This window comes from Eleutherodactylus coqui, chromosome 3 (genome assembly GCF_035609145.1).
Source record: "Eleutherodactylus coqui strain aEleCoq1 chromosome 3, aEleCoq1.hap1, whole genome shotgun sequence".
Lineage (NCBI taxonomy): Eukaryota > Metazoa > Chordata > Amphibia > Anura > Eleutherodactylidae > Eleutherodactylus > Eleutherodactylus coqui.
In genome coordinates, this window is record NC_089839.1 from 257,822,367 (window position 1) to 257,841,975 (window position 19,609).

A 19,609-nucleotide genomic window follows, 5' to 3' on the forward strand; every position below is an offset into this window, starting at 1 on the left:
CATGAATACTAAGACTCGGCCACAGAGATCACCTATGCATATCACCTTGCTCTCTACCTGGAAATTAGTGAGTGACCACCAATACTATGTTTCCTACAGAGATCAGAATCAGGAAGAGCGATGCCGACGAGTATCACTTTTTATTTTAGTAAATTCAGTAAATAAAAAAAAGCTGAACCTCTACCGGCCCAAGGCCTGACTGGCCCACTGGGAATTTTCCTGGTGGATTTAATGGTCAATCCACCTCTGATTGTCTGTACAAATAGACAAGCAACTTTTGCAGAAATCACATTCAATGCAGGAGGCCCCACACGCATACTCCGCAGGTCAGTGCAATGTTCTTTAGCTTCCATGGGATATAAGAGCAAAAGACCCACCAGAGTGCCTCTTAACACTATGATACCAGACACAACATCTCACCTAAAAAACTGGCAACATGTGGCATGGTCCAATTAGTCATGGTACCATTTTTTTTGAGCTAATGGTAGGGTGCATGTTTGATGCAGACCCCATGAAGCCATGGACCCCAGTTGTCAACAAAGCACTGTGCAGGCTGGTGGTGGGTCCATACTGGTGTGGACTATGTTCTCATGGCATGGATTAAGTCCACTAGTCTGTCTAAACATGTCATTGACTGTTGCTCTCTACATTTCATTCCTTGGTGACCATTTGTAGCCTTTCATGGACTTCAAGTACCCCCACAATGATGAAATATTCCAGCGGGAGATTGCTTTATGCCATCAGGCGCAAGTTGTCCAGAATTGCGTTGAGATTCATTCTGGAGCGTTTCTATGAGTGGTGCAGTCCGCACATTCAGCTGACATGAGCCCAATCAAACATTTATGAGATGTGGTGGAGAGGTTTATTCGCACCCAAAATCCTGCACCTACAAATACCACCGAACTGTGGGTGGCTATCCAGACACCATGGCTCAACACCCCATTTGCATGTTTTCTGTCCAGTTTTCTAATCAATGCCATGTCAAGTTACTGCACTTGGGGCTAGAGGGGGTCCTACATGATATTGCTTCCTGTCTCATGACTTTTGTCTTTCGTTAAACGAAATTCACAATGCAATTACACACAAACCATTACCATTCATGGATAAATACAGTATCCAGAATTAATTTATATGATTGCCCCTAAATACAATTTTCACAACCCTAGGTTGGTAATGTTTTTAAAGTAGTACATCTGAAAAAACCTAGTTTGCTATCAATGTAATCATTCTGATTAAGAAAATAAATTTTTACCACACCCTGAACAGCGAAAAAACAAAACACTAAGAAACAATAGCACAATTGTGGATTTTTTTCATTCTGCTTCACGCTGATTTTTTTAAAAAGGTTTTAGTACATTATATGGTACATAAAATGATACTATTGGAAAATAAAACTTGTCCCACAAAAAACAGGCCCTTATACCACACCAGAAAGGCAGCAGGAGATTAGGGAGTTAAACAAGTGGTTCAAGAGTTGGTGCAGGAAGGAGGGATTTGGGTTCCTGGAGAACTAGGCTGACTTTACTGTTGGCTACAGGCTCTACCGTACGGATAGGCTACATCTCAATGGGGAGGGTGCAGCTGTGCTGGGGGAGAAGATGCCTAGAAAGTTGGAGGAGTGTTTAAACTAGGGACTAGGGTACAGCATTAGCATTTAGACTTCCTGCATTAAAAAAAAATCTCTTCTCAGGTCCCATACGACTAGATGCGGCTGCCAACAATGATGCTGATGCAGGTATCAGGCATTGAAAACAGCTGGCAACTGCTAAGTTTGCAGCTAGCCTGGCTCTTGAACTTGCTCCTTGCCACTTCAGCTAACCAATATGAGATATATCCATCACGGGTAGTTAAGTGGTTAATATATTTGCCTCCTTTCAATAAGCAGGTGAATAATGATAGCTGATCTCTATGGAGTAATAGAGTATTCATTCCCATGGCTACTATTGAGTATAACAACAAACTAAAGGTAGCTCCATTGTTCATGAAAATCAATGATACGTATACAAATTCTTATCTCAAATACAAAAAGTGCGGTAATCTCTATATTCATTTCATATGAAATCCTTACAGTAGAATTCTTCTCTGTATGCTATAAAAGAGAACATATAGCACATGGAAACACGATTAACATCCATAGATCACATATGATAACTATATTGCTCATCAAAAAACAAAATACAAATGTCATTGTTCTTTTTCCACATATTGACCTATGATGGGTATTTAAATGCTGAAACACATTAAATTAATGTTGGCAGATTTTGTGCGCAATGTGTATGGGCCTCCTACTTGGACCTCTACAGCAGATATCAGGGTGAATAAGGATTTGGTATGTTTCATTTCTACAATCCTGGAAAAAAGTTGATGGCATAAGTATCTGACTTTTCTCAAACATCTGCTGTTGGGGGAGAGTTGAGTGGCCTTCATTCAGATTAGATCATCGGCCAATCCCACCAATATCTACCTGTTCAACCAAGTTATGTCTAATAACTGTGGTTCTCTTTCTAAGACACTTGATGTGACCCTCTGGATCCAGCATTGTAATTGACTCCAATTTGCTTGATTTTGCACTGCCTGTTTGTCAGAATGATTCTTGACATCCTCCTCTGACTCGTTTCCTTGAAGAATTACTTATGTCCACAGGATTCCCTTCTGCTGGATATTTCTCCTGGATCACACCATTCTAGGTATACTCCTGATACCATAGCATGAGAAAACTTAAAAAAAGATTAGATTAGACGTTTTTGATATCCTGGCCCTGGCTTGCCTAGCATTGATGACCAAGCCTCATCAGATAGCTTGATTTTCCCTTTATAATGTGGATTCACATTGAAACTAGTCAACAGAAAACTTGCTCACTTGATTTTATACTGCACTCACATATCTAGTTCCATACACAGAAGCTCCAATCATGAAAGGCCTGGGGTCTCTAAGAAAGCAGCCATTCAATGTATGTTGGTGTTGCATAGGTAATAGCTTAGTAATACGGAACCAGAGCATATATAATTATGTGGTCTGTGCATAGGAACACATTAATATGCATCAAAAAGGTACTCCGGGCACAGACTAACATTCTAACATCCAATGTACATCATCACAATAAGTCATTTTGTAATAGGTTCCCTGTTCCCGGTCTAGCTACTTTCTTTCATGTCATGTGACCCTCAGACAAAAAAATATCTCCACTTCCTCAGGACAGGAGCGGATACACTGCGCTATGTTGCTCATGTGCAGTTCAGAGTGGAAGGTCCAGTCTGTCTGCTTCACCAGTCTTTCTCTGTCACTCTGAGTGAGAGGGAGGTTGGTGCTAGTAAGTTGTAGGACCTGTTATCTGTGGGCGGAGCTACAGCGCTGATAGGTAAATAAGTTCTATGCATGCTGGAAGTTGTAGATAACAGTCATTTGCTGCATTTACACGGCACATAGAAGAGGGTCCAGAGGAGCAAATATTAGGTACAGGTTGATGCTACTTAGTTGTATCTTCTAGATTTCAGCATTTTCAGAACTTCCATTTTGTGCCCAGAAAACGCCTTTAATATACTTCCTACCCATCTCAGCTCTAACATAACAGCCCCTTTTGTTTTATGGATTTGCTAAATGCATTGCATGTGTATTCAGGATTCATATGAGCTTCTGTTCTCTATAAATGTAAAATGACATATTACTACTTAGAGCAATGTTCTTCAAAAGGCTCGGAAGCCGTGTCCTTGTTGTGATTTACCGCTATCATATTGATCCATAATATAACTAATAAAAACATGATGTCTTTTTCTAAATGCATAAGAAATAGAAATAAAGCACAGCATAAGCTAAAGCCATTGATTTTTAATTGTTGTTTGTGTTTTATGTTTCTTTTATATCATGAAAATTATTGCACATTTGACTTGCAAGTCATGTCTACAACGCCAGTGGTGAAGAGTTGATTGGCATCTGGTCATTATTTCTTATAAAGTGTATTTTACTCCTAATACTATCTGACAGCTATTTTTTAAGGCTGACAGCAACAATACAGTCTAATTCCCAGTGAACTGCTCTAAATATGTGGTATTGCAATCAGTTTAACAACCCCTGGAGGCGAAAAACTCTCTCCTTTGAACAAACACTCAAGGGGAAGAAATCTAAGATTTATAAAGGCCAAAAAGTATTCAAGAAAAGGGCCAAAGTTTATAAGTGAGCCGATAATTGATGTTTCCTTTGTTGGAAGAGAAAGCTTGAAGATGCTTTAAGAATTAATCTTTAACATGTTCTAATCTCTTCTAACAAGTACTATCCAAGCAGAATAAAAGGACAAACTGCTGAGAATGTCAGGAGCTCCACTAGAAAGACAACAGAACTTTTAAACTGGCAAATAAAATCAGTACATGGTCATTGAAAACATTACAAATCTGTCCATATTTACTGGTTATATAAGATCTAATTAAGAATTATGTGTTAATGACTACGATCAGGTGTAATTAAAGTTTCTAAATTGGAATATTTTCTTGTGTGTGCTTATGCAGCACTTTTTCTTCTGTCTAAAAGCCGGGCAGCTGAGTGAAAACAGAATGGACCCCATTATAGTCAATGGGGTCCGTTCATTGCTGTTGGGTTTAGTCCTGAGACATTCCGTTTCCTAACGAAGCAGGAAAGCGGAACCCCAGTGGGAGGTGTCCAACCTAATTTATTGCTACAACAAGTCTGAACACAATAAAACTGAGTAGCACATAATGGATAACGTAGTCAACAGCATTGAATAGTAGACAATACGATCCAAGTAACACAACAGAAAAATCATCTGGATGCCTGGATAACAAAATACAAAAATAATCAGGATTACAGGAAATAGAGAGTTGTTGGTTTAAATCAGTGTTTCCCAACTCCGGTTCTCAGGGCACCCCAACAGGTCATGTTTTCAGCTGATATAATTATATTCAGTGCCTTAGACAATGCCACGGGGGTTCTTACTATAGGATATCCTGAAAACATGACCTGCAGGGGTGCCCTGAGGACTGGAGTTGGGAAACACTGGTTTAAATAGTCCAACAATCACCATGATTGGGAATAGAGCAGGCGAATCACTGGCTGCAAGGAACACATGAGTGAGGAAAGCTAGGACAAACATCATTATGTGTAACAAATTGCATGGTGCTCAAGGCTGTGAACCATGACAAGGGATTCATTCTTCCCCTAGACACTGATTCTAGATTTGTCATTTAGGGAATTCAAATTTTGGTTTTGGTTGCAACTCCTTGACCTTGGCTACAAGTACCTTGTGACAATACACAAATCATGACTTTGGTCAACGGATTACTTTTTGGTCCACAGCATGGTGCACAGTATAAAACTGTTGTAAAGCACTTACCTGTCTGTACTCCCAAGACTATCCTTGGGGTTGGGAGTTGCCACTGGGCAGAGCACATAGTCCAGACAACTCTGTATAATATATTCTAGTTTGTGTCTCAAAGCCCTTAACTCTAAAGGGCACATATGTATGCTATCTGGTGGTGGGATGTGTATGGAGCGGGCCCAGGAGTTGAGTCTGTTCTATTCACAGTGGGTGTTGGCTGACTTTGACAGCTGACAGATGTGATCGGAAATAATTCTGATTGAAGCTGTTAACCACTTAGACAACAGTATTTAAATGGTCCGACTGTAGAGAGAAATCCTTCTGTCTCCTGAACAGCTTCCCCGCAGTGACATCTCGGGGTGCCATTCAGGTGTCATAGCAGCCGAGGGCCTTTTGAAGGTCCCCAGGGCTGCCATGTATTTCTGCCAGCAGGAATACAATAGATATATTATATAAGCAATCAGATGACTGTCAGTTCAAGTCCCCTATGTTGACATAAAAAAATGTAAATTAAGCTGAATAAAGTTTTTGTTGTGATTACTGCAAAAAATATAAAAAAAATTTTAAAAACCTTTTCCCATTTTAACATAAAGAACACATAAGCAAAAAACCCCATAAGTTTTATAAGCGCATCCACAGAAGTCTGAACTATTAGGCCACTCTCACACATGCGCTTTTTACCGCAATTACCATGGCATGTTGAATGCCGCGGTAATCGCAGTATAACGCCCCCATTAATTTCAATGGGGCCTTGCTGTCTGCACTATTTTGTCTCATTTTCGTGTTTTTTAACGTACCTCATCACCCATCACAATGATTGTGTTAACAACTGCTGTTTTGCAAACGTTGTGTGTAAGTGTGGCCTTACAATATTGTATTATTTATCCCACACAATGAACACCATCAGAGACGAAAAAATTCACCACTAAAATTGTGCTTTTTTTGGTTACATTGTCTTGAAAAGAAAAATGTTATAAAAAGTGATAAAAAAGTTGGACGCACCCCAAAATAGTGTCGGTAGAAACTACATGTTGTCCTTCCCACAATCTCAACAACCGAAAAATAAAGACGTTGTGGGGTTTTGAACATGGTGACACAAAGCAGTTTTTAGTTTTTTAAAAATATATTTTGTTTTTTTGAAAGAAGTACAACAAAATAAACTATATAAATTTGGTATCGCCATAATCATACTGACCAACAGGATTAGGTTAACATACTATTTTTACTACACATCGTACACCGTAAAAGCAAGATTTCCCCAAAACTAGTGAAATTGAGGGGTTTTTACCATTTCATCCCATGTAGAAATTGCATACAGGGCACCATGATGCCAGGAGTTCGGAATCATGAGGCTGCAACGGTCAACTGACTGTCAGTACAGACTGGGATCATTGCGGGATGCACCATTTCCCGGGGTGAGTATGGCTTCTTTTGTTATTTTTTTGCATGAGCAGCTGTTTACATTTTTTTTAAGTTGGACAACCCCTTTAATTCAGATTTCAGTGTGTTTATGTTTCTGACGGTAAAAATAGATTGTGAGCCCCAAGGGGAACTGATGTAACATAAAATTAATGTAATAATATAACAAGCTGAACTGTTTTAAAACAGTTGTGATCACAAAAGGTTGCAAGATTATGGGTGATATATATTACGCCATTTTCAACAGTTGTACATCTTGGTGTGCACCATATTTGTGCTAATGCTTGAGACTTGGGGATTTTCCATCACTCTCACTACTTTACAAATAGTGAAAGAGCGCACATAGCAGGTGTAGGTTTGAATATCTGGCATATGGACAAGCAAAGATATGTCATATTTTTTAAGAGGCGTGCACCTCAATAAATTTGGTGCATCTTAATACAAAATATTTTGGTTTAAGAAAATGTTGTCAACGATTTGTCAATAACCTAATTGATTGAGGTCTTTGGAGAAAGACAGGAAAAAGTAGATGGAGTTCAACCTGGTTTTCCCAATCTAGTAATTTTCTTAACTACTTAGGATAGCAGCTTGTTCAGCCAACCTTGCCCTGGCTCCCTCAGCAGCTTCTAAGGAACTGTCTGCTCTATGTGATTGGTACTGTTATTTAGGAGGCACTATATGTGAGTATCACAGCGTCACAGAAGAATTTGGGAGTATAAATTTATGACCATTTTTGATACCCTCAAGAATGGAATGAACCTTGGAGCGGGGGTTCTGGCATCAGTGGAGAATATGAAAAGTCTGAAGGAGGTCAAGAGGAGTGTCCTTGGGGAGGGCACCCCTGGGTGGGTAAGTGCGGAGACATCTGGGGGTGAGTGGGTTGGGGGACGTCATAGCCACTGACCAGGGGGGGGAGTGGGCACCCAGAGGGGGTGCTTTTCCCAATCATTGTTTTAAAAATTTTGGAAAATGTTATACATTGATTTGAAGGAATGCTGCCATCCAACAGGTGGCACTGCAGAGGTATTGCTCCATCTTCCTTATGTAAAGGTCTGAAGGAGCGATTTTTGTGCCTTTTCATGTGTGAACATTTGTTTTTCTATATGTCCCATCCAAATCTGTTTCATTATGCCTGAGGAAGGATCGTAAGAGGATACGAAAGCTTGAAATAAAATCATTTATTTTTGTTAGCCATTAAAAGGTATCAAATCTACAAGATTACTTAGTTTCTCTTGCTGGGAACAATCACATTTTGCTCTGCGGACTAACACGGTACCAAACCATTGTTTCATTTTAGTACTACGCGTTTGACACCAGTATTGCACGAGCTATTGTGGAACTATTATTTTGGGGACACTGTGTGGCACTCTCTTAACAACTCCATTTGTGTCCCCAAAATCTAGATTGTGACCTTGAAATAGTGCTATTATATTATGGCAGTACTGTACAAGTCTGAGCAGGTATGGTCTACAGTTTAGGATATTATTGTGATGTCCGGAAAATATTTTAATGTGTAATATTAATGGGGCATATTGAGAATATTATAATTGTTTATATTGGAGTAGGTTTAATTCCACATGCTTTGCATGTCACAGGTATATGTATTTTTAGCTAAAGTACAAACCTGTTGTCACATTTGAATCCCAGTCCTGATAATGTATACTTGAAGGGGTTATACCAAGATTTTAAAATTACCCCTATCCACAGGATAGGGAATAAATAATTAGTGCAGGTCTGACCGCTAGGACCGCCACGATCATGAGAATTGAGCTGTTTACTGGGTGTGATGAATTACAGTGACTGTCATTAAATAGCAAGGAAGTAAAGATCCAGACAGAACTCCTAGCCAATGATTCTTTATTTGCCCATACAGAATTTCAACTCATTTTGGAGCCTTTCTTTCTTATTTGTCCATGCAACGCTGAAACTTTCAATGGATTGATAAAGAATCATGCACTAGGAATGCTGCTTCGGTCTCCATTTGTGTGCTGTAAAGGACATTGCACCAGGAGATGTGCACTTGGCATTGAATGCCCCACATATAGGGTGTCCCACCATAATAGTTTCTGAAATGTCAGTACCACATCGTAACACTGATCACCGGTGTCCGGCTTCTGGCAAAGTCACTAGTCACAAAAAATATCTGAGCCAACGGAAACTTGAGACTCTAAAACAGAGGTACGCAAATGTGTGGCTAGCTCTTCAAACTTCCTCAGGTTCATCAAACAATCATCGGGAAGGGTTGGTGATGGAGGCTGCTTAGGTCCTCATGGTAGTGGTTCCCCATATTTCCTCCATATAAGTTACACCTGAATCAGCATAGTGCAACAGAAATCTGGTTTCATCTCATAGGAGATGTTTTTTCACTGCTTAGTGATCCACTTTTTATGCTCTTTTGCCCACTAGAGTCTTGCCTTTCTGTTTCTCTTAGACAATAAGGGCGCTCAAACTAGTCATCTGCCGTTATAGAATTAGTGCTAAGAAATCATGAGTTGCCCATTCAGACATATTAGTTGCACAGCAGCATGGTATTTGGCTCTTATTTGCTTGACTCTTGAAGCCTGTTCGTCAAAATGATTCTTCACATCCTTTTCTTACCGCTTTTGTCACCGAAATATTTACGTCTACAGGATTTCCCATTGCTGGATGTCTTTCCTGAATGAAAGTGTGAACTTTTTTGGACTTGCAGTATGATTCCTAGGCCTCTTTCACGCGGCCGATGCGTTTTTTTGACCAACCGCATTGCGGGTGAAAAATGCATGAACAAGAAAAAGCCGCGACCAAGTAGTGGCTGATTCTCTCTGCTTCTCGGCCATTGGCATGGCTGTGTGTGTACAGTAGAGATGAGCGAGCATACTCGGTAAGGGCAGTTACTCGAGTGAGCCTTGCTTCCTCCGAGCGTGCTCGGGGGGGGGGGGGGGGGGGGAGAGTGAGAGAGATCTCTCTCTCTCCCGCATCCCCCCCTCTGCCGCGATAAAAGGCTTGTTTGTTGTTTGAAATAGGCCTAAAGCTGGTTTCCTGCAAATGTGTTCTAACAATTTCTAGGTGTTTATATTCATATTCAGAATTGAAACAAAGCAACAGTGGGAAAGCACGACCTTAAATATGATGAGAAACCATTTTATTCATGTATGTAGTCCTTTTTTACTTTAACTATGGATATTCTGCTTTGAATATTTACAATTATCAGTTTCACAGATTTGTACAAAGTGCTACAAATGGTTTAATTTGTCACCTCTTACCAATTGAAACAACGATGGCAATGATTTAATTGCCACCTTTTTTTAATTTTAACAATTGTTCCAATGATAGTAATTGTCGCCTTTTTTAATTCAAACAATTAGGTCAAGGGTTCTGCATGTGGACAGTCTTTAAATTAACACTGCATTCCTACATGTATTACTTTTCACATATTTGTGTAAGATCTTTTTTTTTTTTTTTGGAGTGGGGAGTGTGGATGGTGATGGGGATAATGCGTTTGCAGGTGGCGCATGCTACAATTATGTCATCTCAATAGTTGATTAAATAATTGTGCATGTTTAGAAAGTTGCAGAAGCAGCGATTATCTAAAAACCTCACTTAATAAAACATAAAGCTAAGCACTTATTAGTTAATTAATATCATTCATTTGAATATATCCAATAACATATTCGTTAAATAGCTAAATAATATATTAATGACTTAGATTAAATGCAAAATCATCAAGACTTCTGCAAGGTTTCATACACAAGCAATTAGGCTATGCCTTGGGACAAATGTAAAGCAAAAATTGACTAAACATGATGGCATTTCTCTTGGTGATGATGAATACCAAAGTCTTAATGAAATGTTTAAGACTGCTAGTATAACCGGTACCTGGGACGAGCCAAATTTCCATGCTAAACTAATTCAAACAAATTGTCCAAATAGGACATTGAAGAATTTAGTAATGCTTTATACTATACACACTGAATGGCCACTGTATTGGAAACATCTGCCCTTTCGCGATTGGAGCTTTCTGTTATGAAAATTAGAAACATGACCGTGAAGTGTAGCATAAAACCACGTAAGTATAAAATTGAGTACGTTTTCTGTCAATCAGTTTCAATGTGAATACACATTAAAATAACAAAGCATGGCCGTTGGTGCTAAACTAGCTGGGACCAGTATTTCATAAATTGGCAGTTTGTTGGGTTTTCACATCCTACTGTGTTGAGAGTATACACGGAATGGTGTGATAGAGTTTAACAGACTTTAGTGGCACTAAAATTGGATCACGGTGAAACAAACATTGTCAGTGAGATGAATGCAGATTACTGTTGCACCATGCTTATGTGGGGGGTGTCAGAATTTGTCATAGGTGGCATGAATTGACTCCTTCCTGCCATCTAATTTACATCAACTGAAGAAACTATTCTGTCCACTTGGGACAATGTTCCTGCAGAACAATTTCAACACTTAGTGGAATTTATGCCACTATGAATTGCTGAAGTTCTGTAGACCAAAAGAGGTCCAACATGCTACTAGATGAATGTCTATAACAAAGTGCCCATAAATAATAAAGTTGTGTCTCTTCCCCAGTGCAGTGTTTGCTAAATTCATCAACAGAGTTCAGTTGAGAAAAATTTTCATAAGTGAGTCTTCTTTGGCACAACTTTAAAGCTCTGTCCATAAGCTCTCGATGGTGAATAAAAAGGATTGACCAGAAGGAAAACCTTGTTAATATAATGCATATCATGGATAGTTGTGTTGAGTCCTTCAGGATGGGAGTGCTCTTTTTAACAGCTTCCTCCTTTCACCAGAGGAGTATCTTGAGTGGAGAACCCAAGTGACAGGACTTATGGAAAATGGTTGTCCAGATGGGACAACTTTATATATAAGAATACATACAGGTAAATGTCAGAAATACTTCCAAGTCTCATTTCTTTAACTAATGAATGATGTGCTGGGAAATTAGTTTTTCTTTTACCTATATCTGTTCTTCTTTAGGCCTATTGTCCTGAGTGCAGCCAGCAAAAGATATATCAAAAAGTTCATTCTTCAAAATTGTGAGATGTCTAGCATGGCTATCAGGACTGAACTCTTAGATACAACTAAATCCAAGAACGTACTTTATAATCCAAAACATCATTGTCAAAGGTTCTCTTCAAAAGTTCTTATTCTGAAATGGAGTGCTTATTATGAGACTTATCCATGTACAAAAACACAAGGACTGAAGCCATGTATACTGTAGAAAAGTCCTTAAGACTTGGTTATGAATAACCTTTGGTCTCAACTGTTGGCTAAGCATTGGCCTGAAAATGTTAGAGCTGCATCTCTAATTCTCCACTGTTGTAGCATCTGCCTGTGTACTTCTGCCTTCTCCTCCTTCACATAGACTTGTACGAGTAGCATGAAACAACAATCTTCTCCACTACCTGTTCTCCATCTTGTTATCTCCTTTACCAGAGATGGACTTCACATGACCACAGGCAGAAGCCATGCAAATTAGACATAACTTTTCAGCACAAAATAATGTGAATTGCTATTTACCACATTGGATATCATATTAACACAATGTTCATTGAATTGCATGATAATCTCCATACTCAGAACTAATACTGTAGGGCCTCATGTCCACAGGCAGAATCCGACCCTGCTCATCGCCAAGGACACTGCGGGTCTTCTACTTACCCATCTGGTTCTTCATTTTCTTCACTGAGGATGTGTGCGGAAGCGCCGGCCGGTGCCCCGCAGCACATGCATAGTGGAGTTTTCTTTTTTTTTTAACTCCTGCATTTCCACAGAATCTGCAGCCCATCCGCAATTCAATTGTCTTCAATGGAAGCCGTCTGTGCAGGATCCGTACTACAATAGAGCATACTTTATTTTATTTGCGGACACCCATGTTTCCCTATGGGTGGCTTAAATTGTGGATCTTCCGCGTGGGTGCCCCAGTACGGATTCCACAAATCAAACTTGCCTGTGGCCTTTGGGCCTAAGGGTTATTCACATAACCTCAGACATTTGTGTATTATGTAAGTCCTCTGTGTAAAATGAACCCTCTAAATAAATATGATTTTGGAAATATGTGTTCATGTCAGACATTACTACCCTGTTTCCACGAAAATAAGATCGGTTCGTATATTAATTTTTGTTCCAAAAGATTTAGCTTTTTTACATGTATAGCTGCCTGGACACCATTTAAATTGGCTTTTTATATTAACTGTATCTAGGGCTTATTTTTGGTATGTTTTATTATGTGTTACTTTTAGAGATGAGCGAGCACCAAAATGCTCGAGTGCTCGTTACTCGAGTCGAACTTCCCGCGATGCTCGAGGGTTCGTTTCGAGTAACGAACCCCATTAAAGTCAATGGGCGACTCGAGCATTTTTGTATATCGCCGATGCTCGCTAAGGTTTTCATTTGTGAAGACCTGGGAAATTCACAAAAGTGATGGGAACGACACAGAAACGGATAGGACAGGCAAGGGGCTACGTGATGGGCTGCATCTCAAGTTCCCAGGTCCCACTATTAAGCCACAATAGCGGCAAGAGTGGGACCCCCCCCCCACATCCGCACTGTCAGCATAAAGATCATTCTCCTCTGCCACAGCTGTAACAGCTGTGGCAGAGAAGAACGATGTTAGCCCATTAAATTCAATGGAGCCGGCAATACAGCCGGCTCCATTGAAAGCAATGGACTGCCGGCGAGCGCGGGAGTGAGACCACCCCCCCCGCACTATGAGCATAAAGATCGTTCACCTCTGCCACAGCTGTAACAGCCGGCTCCATTGAAAGCAATGCGCTGCGGGTGATCGCGGGATGAATTGTCGGGAAGGGGTTAAATATATAAGCCCTTCCCTGCAATTCATCCTGAAATGTGTAAAAATAAAAAAATATATATACTCACCTTTCGGCTGCAGCCGGAGTTCAGCTGCGGCCGCCGGCAGTTCTCCTGAACTGCTTCTCTATACTATTCAGCAGCCGGGGCTTTAAAATCTGATTGGTCCCGCTGAGCCAATGAGAGGCAGCAGTCACTCACCCATTCATGAATTCATGAATGGGTGTGTGAGTGAGACCTGCCTCTGATTGGTCAGGCTGTGACCAATTAGAGGCAGCTCATTCAGCAGGCGGGGATTTTAAAGCCCCGGCTGCTGAATAGTATAGAGAAGCAGTTCAGGAGAACTGCCGGCGGCCGCAGCTGAACTCCGGCTGCAGCGGAAAGGTGAGTATATATATATTTTTTATTTTTACACATTTCAGGATGAATTGCAGGGAAGGGCTTATATTTTTAAGCCCTTCCCGACAATTCATCCCACGATCGCCCGCAGCCCATTGCTTTCAATAGAGCCGGCTGTATTGCCGGCTCCATTGAATTCAATGGTCAGTGCTCGTTTAATCGAGATGAGCACCGCGTGGTGCACGTCTCGAGTAACGAGCATCTCGAGCACCCTAATACTCGAACAAGCATCAAGCTCGGACGAGTATGCTCGCTCATCTCTAGTTACTATATCTAGTCATTCGAGTATTACTAGATTAACTCTACAGTATACTCAACTCTTATGCAACTTATTTGCAACATTTGTCTGGGATACAGGTTTCAATTTAATTACAAACTTAGCTGCATAACACTCCAGTAACACTGTAAATTATTTGCATAATGAACCAAAGGTGACACAGTTGGGTACTGTGATTTGTGTGATGACTGTGGACAGCCATTACCTTCTAGACCTCATTTAAAGCAGTCCTTAGATTTTCAGTTTACAGTTGTGTTTATATCCTTGCTTTTCTTTCTCCTTCTTGTCTTCAATCAGCTTTTCCATTAAATAAATTCACTAATGATTACATGCCAATTATAATATCTCTGCTATAAATGTTTCCTCTTGGATGATACTTCCTTTTTAGATGCTATGTCTATGGGTATGTCTTCTGCTTCATTAAAGTGACATGATAAGTAATTATTGTAAGTAACTTTTTGGAGGCTTATTATTTTTATTTCCTCAAAATGGACATATTAATTCTGTTGGTTAAAAAATGTAAAGAAAATGGACTTGTAATGCTAATGTGAACTAATCCTTTCATTCAGACCCAGGTTTACGGCTAATGCACATGACTATATAATGACTGTATTGAAAAACTTTGGACACTTTTAGCATGGTGAAATCCTGTTTATACATGTCCTGGAAGAAGCCATCAAGCAAAACTCAAGTCAAGCTCTGTGGACAACCTTCAGCGTCTCTCTACATTCTCTGTTTGTGATATGCCTTTTTAACCACTATGTTTTAGAGTATAATACATATTTTTATCCAAGAAAGTCAAATCCTTACAGTATTACACTATTGAAGGTTGGTCTTCTCTTATGTCTTATAAGGAGTTTGGAAGGACAAACCATTTCCATTTCCATGAACAACAGTGATTCTGAAACTGTTACATGTTCTTAAATATCAATGTGGAGATTTTGGAAAATCAAGGATCTTTTCTTATTGGTGTTCAAACTAGATTTTTGAGTAGTCCATGAGCTGCACTAATCTGTATCGACAATTTGTGGACTCTTTTATTCCGGTGAGGTAATGTTTCTCCTTGTAAAGAACATCATAAGATTGCAGGAAGTTGCAATGCTTCCTTCTAAAAAGTCATGCACATGAGTGATGGAATAATCTTTCCCAGTGCCACCTATTTGAATGGTATCTGCCTGAGTCACTTTTTGTAAAGCCATTCTTTGGGAAAAGATGTCCTGATTTATCAAGATGAGATCCAATCACGTCCTGGAGACTAAATATGTGGCTTTTGCACTGAGACATAATACAGCCATGTTGTTATGTGTTCCTGTAGGTGATGTACACTCTTTGTCAAAAAAAATCAAGCCCCTAGAAAGAGTTGTTGTGTTGCTGCAAAACTCGGCATGCAGTTACATCTCAGACAGATATACAAATTAGAGTTGTAGCATGATTAGATGAACGGTTTTGCCATCTGAGGCCCTAATAGAGGTTCCAAGCTTGGCCTATAAAAAGGCTCTCAGAGGCTACTTGTATATAGTGGACCTCTTTTTCCTCTAGTGTAGAATCTGTTGACTATTCGGCAAGTTAACAGACTTTAAGGGGGCTGCATTATTAGAATGTGAGAAGCTGGATGTCTGTATTAAAAAACTGCCTGCCACCTGGGCCGCTCTGACCAGACTGTTAGGAGGTATTGGGACTAGTGGCTGAAGGACATTTGGTCTCACAGTAACCATTACATGTACTGCCTTTGACATCCACTGTCTCCTCGATTTGCAGTGGAATTGTGAACAATTAAACTGGACTGTTATGGAGTGGAAGCAGCTTGCCTTCAGAGACTAATCCATGTTTAGTTTTGGCACTGATGAAGCCTGTTTCTGAAGACCTCGGGGTGAGCACCTCAATCCTACCTTTGCTGTGGAGCAGCACACTGCTCCTACTGCTGGTGTGATGGTCTGGGGGGGCCTATCGCATATGACAGTTATTGACTCCTAGTAGTCATATGAGGGACAATGACAGCTTCTCAATATGTTCAGGAGATCTTGTTGCCTCTCATGGCAGGGCTTCTAAAAGGCATTTCCCAGCAGGATAATACTTGGCTGCACACAGCAAGGGTGTCATACGAATGCCTCAACAACATTGCCGCACATCCGTGGCCTGCCGGGCCACCAGATTTATCACCAATCGAACATGTATGGGACCATCTGGGATGCCAACTTTGACAGCCTACAACTTTGCATGATCTAGAGGCTTAGTTATAGTAAATGTGGACTGATAAGCCACAGGATATCATATGGAATCTGTATGGCTGCATGTCCACCAATGTCACATCTTGTATCCAAGTTAGAGGCAACTCAACAGAGTACTAGAGCCTCCATGCCCACCTGTATCACATCTTGTATCCAAGCTAGAGGCGGTACAACAGGGTACTAGAGCCTCCATACCCACCCATATCACATCCTGTATCCAAGCTAGAGGCGGAACAACAGAGTAATAGAGACTCCATGCCCACCCATATCACACCTTGTATCTAAGATAGAGCTGGCCCAACAGGGTACTAGAACCTCCATGCCCGCCCATGTGACATCTTGTGCCCAAACTAGAGGCGGTACAACAGGGTACTAGAGCCTCCATGCCTGCCTGTATCACGTCTTGTATCCAAGCTAGAGGTAGTACAACAGGGTACTAGGGCCTCCATGCCCACCCATATCACATCTTGTATCCAAGCTAGAGGCAGTACAACAAGGTACTAGAACCTCCATGCCCACCCGTATCACATCTTGTATCCAAGCTAGAGGCGGTACAACAGGGTACTAGGGCCTCCCTTCCAGTGTTCAGTTTTCTGCAATAAATTATCCTTTTGCTCTGATATTGTAATCAATGTTACAATCCCACGTATAAAGTTTCATTCAATTCTGACAACTCCTTATAAGTGCTTAATATTTTTTGGCAATGACTAATTCTATGTCACAACATCATCCAGGCAAAGATTTGTGTCTTATCCTCTACATAGATGTTAATTGGTGGATATACACATCTAAGCTTTTATTAAAGTGGCAAAAGTGTTAAAAAATAGTAGCTAGAGCACTCATTGGCCTAATAAAAATAAAAAAATAGATATCTGAACGTTTTAATTTCTAAATTTTCTAAGGCCTGTGATCACTGCTGCTCTAGTAATATCATGTCTGGAATGACTAGAATGTTCACTTCTCATGGCTATAAACACTCGCAACCATTTGTATTTCTCCAATGCATCTAAAACAAAATGGACACAACTTTACAAATGTTTAAAAATTTCTATTATTTCATTACAGTTTATATTCAAATCTATTTATCACCATGGTTACAGACTACATGTAGTCAGATCATCCAAAACTACTTGTTACCCCAGATCCTCAGGCAACTCCTCTTGCTAAGCTACAGACAGTAGAAGAAGGTGCAGATCAGGGGTAGACAGTCTGATCTCAACTATCTGGTCTCAGACATACTTGTCGTTATCTGGTAGCTGCTAATAAATTTTTTCCATGCCAACGAAAAGGGTGATGGCATGTAGCACAGCAACAAGGATGGGTTACAAGGATAAGTACTAATAGTCCACTGTGTGACTGCCGACAGAATCCCTATGACCCTCGTGTAATACACCAAAAGGAGTAGATGACGTGGAGAGGTGCCCATACATGTGTGCAACTTTATTTATTGTGGTTTTAAGGGAGCCATGAAACACCTAACTTTTTCATCGACTCACATAAACTAGAATAGAGAGAGCCATCTGCATGCATGATTTCTTCCTTTCTGGATTGCGAATCAGGGAGAAAGAGGCCCCTACTCTCCAAATAGGTAAGAGCCCTGAAAGTGGAACCGGCACCAGACTTTTATAACATATGCTTTCAATATGCCATTAATGTCTCACATGGTAATATCTCTTAAATTTTTTGTTGTGGCCCTTGGGATTGGTTCAGTCTGACAATATGGCTCTCAGGCTAGAAAAAGTTGTGCATCCTTGGTGGAGATGCAATGGAGTATCTACGTAACTGCAGTACAAGGTTTGTAGTTTGTAACCATGGAGACACATAGCTCTGCATAGCAGCTGTTTGCAAAAAGTAATATAGATTATTTTCATGTTCTGTATCAATTTTTATTTTATATGCAGAGGAACAAGTAAACAAATTTGTTGCAAAGATGCATAACTTTGAATATTATTACTTTTTTATGCTTTTTTGTCCAAAAAAAATCAACTTTCAGACAATCAGCTCTGAAATTATGTATAATTCCTTAGTTGGCCCAGATAGTATTCTAAAATTATAGTTTTCAATTTTTAGTTTGTCTTGAATTCTGCTGTGCAGATCATGATTCTGCTATTGGGATGCAATTTCCCCTCATTATAGTAATTACTTAAAATGTTTGGCTTTTTAAGCATATTCCAAAACTTGTTACTGAATCCTGTTATAATTACTAACGCCAGAGGTACTTTTTTTGAATAGCTTTACATCCACAAAATGCATTTTCTAATAGACCTGTTAGTGACTGCGCTGTAGAAGATCTCCCTCTAAATTAACAATCTCATGCAAATTAGGTAAGGGGGAACTAATATAAATTGGGTTAATTACTATAGCTCAAGTTTAGCTCAACAGCTCTTAATTTTAACTTTCAAAGGCTACACAAACCAATTTTGTGCTCTTAGAATATAATGAGCAGTCTTTACTCTGTAATCAGTTCTCCCAGTGTTTCCAGTAGCTGTCTAATACAGTGTGCCTTTGAAGTCTGGAAAGTTCTAACATAATTGAAGAAATGTCGAACTGCTTGACTTGATGGAGGGAAAAAATAAAAGAATGAAACATTAATCAGACGTGTGCATCTCAATTAAGCCAATTAAAATTATCACAGACAGGGCTGCATACAGCAATAGGTAGCTTTAGCACTTGAATACATTATACACTTTCACCTGGTCTTTCAATGTTATAAATAGACTATAAAGATTTCAAAGCTTATGCCCTGAGGGTCACATAAAATATATTCTAAATTAGTGGATACCCTTTTTATGTTTCTTATAGTAGTTATATAAATACAAGGTGATACAATTTAGTTCACTTTGAGTTTGCAGCAATATTCCACGAGGGGGCACATATTTGGTGGAAGAAAAACTTTTATTGTACCATAGAGAATTCTTGACTTTAATCTATTGACTTTTATAAAATGAGTCTCTAGTTTCGAGCTACCTACACAATATATTTTGAAGTTGCCTAATTAAAAATTCCTTAATATATCATTTAAGGCACTGGTTTTCTTAGCTGTGAAAACACAAAGGGTTGCTAGAAGACTATATTAGTCAAAACTCTATATACAGTGAAACCTCCTTGTGATGACCACACAAAATTGCAAAGTGGTCTTCTATGGATTGGTCCTCTCAA